Genomic DNA, 5,960 nt, shown 5'->3' on the forward strand with positions numbered 1-5,960 from the left:
CAAATACTAGTATCATGTCTAATAAAAGTAACAAATACGTAATACCAAATGCTTGTTTTACTGTTAAATGTCTATAAATAATGTGCAGTAGAGAATCACTGTGTAGTATGTCACAATCGTACGTCATTGATCATGAAAATAATTGCGACACCCTACTACATGTTATATGTAAAAGGAACAAAGAAGGCAAATAATGATTGTGTAAGAAAATATTGGAAGTAAAGCGAATCAATAATGTCTTTGTTATAACATATTACGACTGAATACGAATTGTGTCACCACGTGTGGTTTGTGCATGTCAACTTTGTCATGGTAATGCCTCAATTAAGTAATGACGATTTCATTATTGATGGATGAATATTTTCATTTGCGAAGACTGTTGACTCTTCCTGTTTCATATACATTCAATATCGTTAATACATGTGTATGCGTATTTTATTTGCGTTGATTATAAGTTTTGCTTTCAATAGACATTTGTTATATTTTGTGCCTTGAAGGCACCGTTATTGCGTTGTGGTTGCAATGAAAGTCAAGTCATAATTGGAAAAGAATTAAGAGGTTATTTATTAAAAAATTAACAACAATTTTTTTTATGATGGGTTAGAAAGAGAAAAAGAGGAAAAGATATCATGCCTAACTAGTGTAAGCTTAAAAAGACAAACAAACGCTAATTCCATTTCAGATTTATACATTTGTTAATAATAACAATCATTATTGCTAATACATAAATATTAAAATATAATATCAAATACTACAACAATATTGCTCATAATGTATGTCAAATAAATTAAACACCAAAATATAGTAAACAATTGTACAATAACAGCAACAAATAATCATCATACTATAAAAACATGCATACATATCTATTCACTTTTCAACCAGAAAGCTTAACAAAATTGCACAACAGTGCCTGCCGACGTTAATATTACGATATAGGATGCAATCCTAAAATAACAGAGGGATATAGTACTGTTGTTCATGGTTCCCAAGCTTTTCTAATAATAAATAACCATGTCATTTCCAGAGTATTTCCAGGATGAAATTACCTTTTTCAACGTTCACATATGACCGTTACTGAATGGAATTAAAAAAACAAACATTGTAGATTATAAAACATGCATTTTCTAAATCTAAACATGTTTCTCTTTCAAGGCTCTCTAAAAACACCAAAGTCAGAAAAGATGATCATGCACAATACCACAAAATGTATCACACGAAACAAGTTTGATTATATTCTTATAAATCGGCATGCAAAGTCATTTCAATGTATAGAATAAAAATTCTAACTTTATTTTGCTAACCTGCATTATGTTGCTAACTAGGAACAACATAATGAACATACATTAGTTTTGTTTCCTTTCAAACCTTTAATTCCAAAGAATTCTATAGCAATATATATATATATATATATATATATATATATATATATATATATATATATATATATATATATATATATGCATCTCATGGAAAGTAACATTTTATATTACAGTATATAGCAAAAAAACAATAAACGCAAATAATATGAATCTTGTCTTGTAACGAAAAGAGTTTAACCCTGAATGTATCTGTTCCAATAAAATCCCAAACAAGGTTTTTCAAACAACCTAATCTCCTTCAGACGATATGGTCAAAAATCCATCATTAAAAAACATTTTCAAAAGGGTTAATTGAAATTCTGACAAAAGACCTTCAACGTTATATACTGTTGTATAAAGAAGGACTGAATTTTCTGTAAAATCAACATGACTTCTTGTAATTTGTTAAACCAGTCCACAAACAAGATTCAACAATTGGACTACAAATTTGGCTTAAAATGAGTAGCAGTCCGTTTTCTAATCCCAGTTTCCTCCAAATATGCCCACCCCCATTTTTCATATTTGGACATTTAGGTTAGGATATGGGGTAATTGCAAATGCATATCGAAAATTTGGAATTTTGCCGCCACCATGCGGTGTCGACATATGGTAGTCGCTTACCAGCGGGCCTAGAAAATTTAAATATATATTATATGACGCATATCTGCACGAAATTGATAGGAAAATTATTTATTTGCTCAGAAATGTCAAGTATTATAATCATATGTCGTTAATCCGCTGACGGACAAGACGAAACCTGCAGCGTAGATGAAACATGACCCAGTACTTGCCATTTGCATTACTAGTCACATGACTTCAGAAATCTCAAATGACGATATCGGAAGTCCAATAGTCAAGTAATATAAACAAAAAACTCCTTTATAATGTTGTTGAAATTAAAATATATTAAATGAAAGTCAGATACTTTTTGTAAAAAAACAGCAATCTGGCCAGTCTGATTTATCAAGCACTGAGCATATTTCAACGTGATAGTCACGTGATACAATACAACTCTAGAAGTTGTTCTCGTAAAATATAAAGATGGAGAATTTTGTGTCCTTTCTTTTTTTAATTTTTATTACAACCAGTATACGACTTTCATTTAATTTTTTCTTCTTCTCTACAACATTTGTAAATGTGAGTTGTTAGATTTGTGTACTCATGCGACTAGCAATGCAAATCGCAAGTACCAGGTCACATTTCATCAACGACGTAGTTTATAATCATCTCTTTCAGCAGAATAAATACATTAGGATTTTAATACTAACAATTTCTGAGAAAATAAGTAATTTTCATATCGATTTCATGCATGTATCACTCGATCTAACAACGTTTACAGTTTGCTAGGCCATCCGGTAAGCGGCAACGCTTTGCCACCACCATATTAGAACTCGATAAATTTAACTCACGATCAGTTTAGTTACTCTATTACGTGATTGTTTCGGGCGTCAAGTGGTGGCGGAAATTTTTGGGGTTTTTCCCGACTTTAATCAATATTTGCGAAAATCAAAGACTTTTCACGGTCGGGAAAAAAAATGTCATTTCTCCCGACTTTTTCCCGATTTCTCGGTAACGTGGGAACCCTGTGTTGTTGCTACATTATAAATACTAACTCTCTGCGACCATACTATGGAAAGCCGCAGGTACCCGGCGGTGATCACAATTTTTCCCTATATTATTATATGGGCAACAATTAGCGGCTCCGATAACAATTAGCGGCTCCTAAAATGACGGTGATTACAATCTTTCCTTATATTTTAATAGAAACTACAATTAGCGGCTCCTACAACAATTAGCGGCTCCTTCTACAATTAGCGGCTCCTAAAACACTTTTAATCTACGGCTCCGTTAATAAAAATCACAATTTACGGCTCCAGAAACACGTGAAGCTCAGTCTACAAACTACAATCGCCGGCTCCTTCCACAGTAACGCCGCTGTAATTTTGATCTCCGTCTTTAGTACCGAACGAGATTCGAACGAGATTTCAACTCAAAAACGAGATCTACTAAGCTATTATCTCCAGCTCCTACGATTATGGAAAGCCGCAGGTACCCGGCGGTGATCACAATTAGCGAAAAATTGTGATCACCGCCGGGTACCTGCGGCTTTCCATACCATACAGCTCGCCGACGGAGCTCAAAAACTTAGAGGTTTTGATCTCGTGCTGCATGTACACGACATAGCTGCGGCAGTTCAGAAGTCTGCTGAATACGCAACACCAAACTATGACCACAGACCAGCAGCAACATCTTGATAGCAGAGCAATTTAACAGAATTAAGACAGCGCAAGAATTTCCCGCTCAATTTGAACCAGCGCCACGGAGCTGGGTTTTAAAGAGCAGAAAATCACTCGCTAAGGCGAGATCAATGGAAAACTTAACCAACCCAAGCCCAGAATAAAACAATACCCCAGAAACTACAAACACCCACGCAAACCAAGCAGCAAACCTAAACCGTAGAGATAAAAAAGAAATATCCAATTTGGCAAAAAAAATCAAAATTACGCACTAGGTAATCAAAATAAAGACAACTATGGAAATTTGACAATGAAAAGCTGCCCTTACAACAAAACAAAATAAAACAACAATTATAGCACCATACATAGCACCACACAAGGACGAAAATGACTGTGGCAATTCACTTCGCGAAAAAAGCACATAAAAAAGGGGAGGGAAACCAACCCATAGACCCAAGTGGCCTTATGGGGGGAGTACTGACCTAAGTTCCGGGTACGGACGGCCCATCCATGAGCCCTAACCGAGCCCTAAAAGGTTGGGGAAAACAGGGAAGGCTGGCTTACCCACAACTACCAAATGAATTTGACGAACAAAACAAAGAACAACCCTTACAAAAATTATTTTAAAAAACTCAATAAACACAACAAAATTACGAACATGGGGTGGACAGGGAAACCTTCACCTACACACATTGATTTTGGATTAGAAGGGTGCCACATCTGTGTCCTACCCAGCTAAAATAGCTGGGATAGGAACCAGACTGTGCCAACTCTCCAAAGTGTATTTAATGATTTTTCAAATCTGTAGCTTCGTCTCTCACGTCCTAGGTCGTTACACTGGTCGGCTAAGCGCACGAGATCGGCCTCCCTCCGCAGCAGTGGCACTAACTGGTAGAAGCCTAGTCCCATGTGTACTGCCCTTGAATTTAGACGATGGTGCCAGCCTGAAAATGTATAACAGATAACGAACAATTGAATTGTAAACGTAATAATTTTTTTATATATCAACATGTATAAATATTAATATGATACCGATAATTATGTCATCCATATTAACAGACTAATGTCTTTATATTGATATGCTTTATGTTTGCTTTGCTTAGCTTCAACGTCGTTGTTTGTTCGTACTTTCTGGCGGTATACTGATCAGGCCTCGGCTAGAAACACTGGGTTGTCCAGCCACTGCCTGCGGAGGTACCAGATAAGGGTCCGTGTAGCATCGGTTGTAGCCTTCATTTGCAGCATCTGCACTGCTTGAGGTATGTGAGCGGTGGGCAGGAACTGAAGGGCCAGCACGTGACACACTAAACATATATGGAAATTTCTTGCCTTTACCCCGAAAGCCACAACCATTATGAAAAGCACTTAGAAATTCATTCCACGATTATTGCCTTTAGTATCACCACTGTGTCAGGATTGAATATTTCAGGAATTTTCATTACATGTAACTTTTATTCTTATAATTCAAATGTGCGTTGATTTTGTACAGATTGTAAAATTAGCTGCCAATGTCACATGCTATGCTGACAAAATATTACCTTGGCGTACACCTGTGCCTTTAGCTGACGGTCAGGTACAGCAGGGTGTGTGTGTGCTGAGCATAGCTTTGAACAAACAAGTTCCTTTGCTGGCGTATTGTCACTGGACACTTCACGTTGGCACTTTCTAGAAGTGCAGCGCCACAAAGTAGAGTTTACGTTATCTCGCTGAAAGGACAAAAATGCATGCATGTATGCCCTTGAACAGTCTTGTCCAATGAGAAAATGTAATAGAATTGAAGATTTGATATCACACACACACACACACACACATTCTTGTAAAACCTACAAAACTGGGACATGATTTTTACCATCAAAATGGTGCCAATTGTATTTTAACAAATTAAGGTCGAGAACGATGTATTTTACTACGCATTTGATATATACATGTCATTTGTAATTGATTTGGGGTTGATTTCCAAGAAACGCCGTATCACAATCGTTGCCATCTGAACGGGGACACACAAATATTCAGTGTTATAAATTATACAATCAATTAGGGGACATTCAATAAGTACGTATTTTGATTCTAAATAAGGATAAATTCAATCTAAATACTGCAGTAATCTCACCTCATGCACATAGTTCACATCCATATTAACAGACTACATTGAAATTATCATGTGGAATTGTTATATTACGTTTGTCGTATATATAAGTAAAAATGTTTCTCTAGAATTTTGAAGAAATTGAATTTTCAGAATTATGTTAAAATACAGAAAATGTCCCTCTTTCTAAAATGAAATAATCAAAAATATGCTTGCTAATCTTCAGTTAAAATAATTTTATTGGCAAGAATATGGTTTAGAACTTTAAATGTCCCC

General features: G+C 35.6%; 1 pseudogene; it reads right to left on the reverse strand.

Annotated features, from left to right (window-relative positions):
* Positions 1-4,333: 4,333 nt before the first annotated feature.
* On the reverse strand, positions 4,334-4,951 carry LOC149796221 (uncharacterized; annotated as a pseudogene).
* Positions 4,952-5,960: the final 1,009 nt, after the last annotated feature.

This window comes from Sinohyriopsis cumingii, chromosome 7, assembly GCF_028554795.1.
Source record: "Sinohyriopsis cumingii isolate HCF-2022 chromosome 7, ASM2855479v2, whole genome shotgun sequence".
Lineage (NCBI taxonomy): Eukaryota > Metazoa > Mollusca > Bivalvia > Unionida > Unionidae > Sinohyriopsis > Sinohyriopsis cumingii.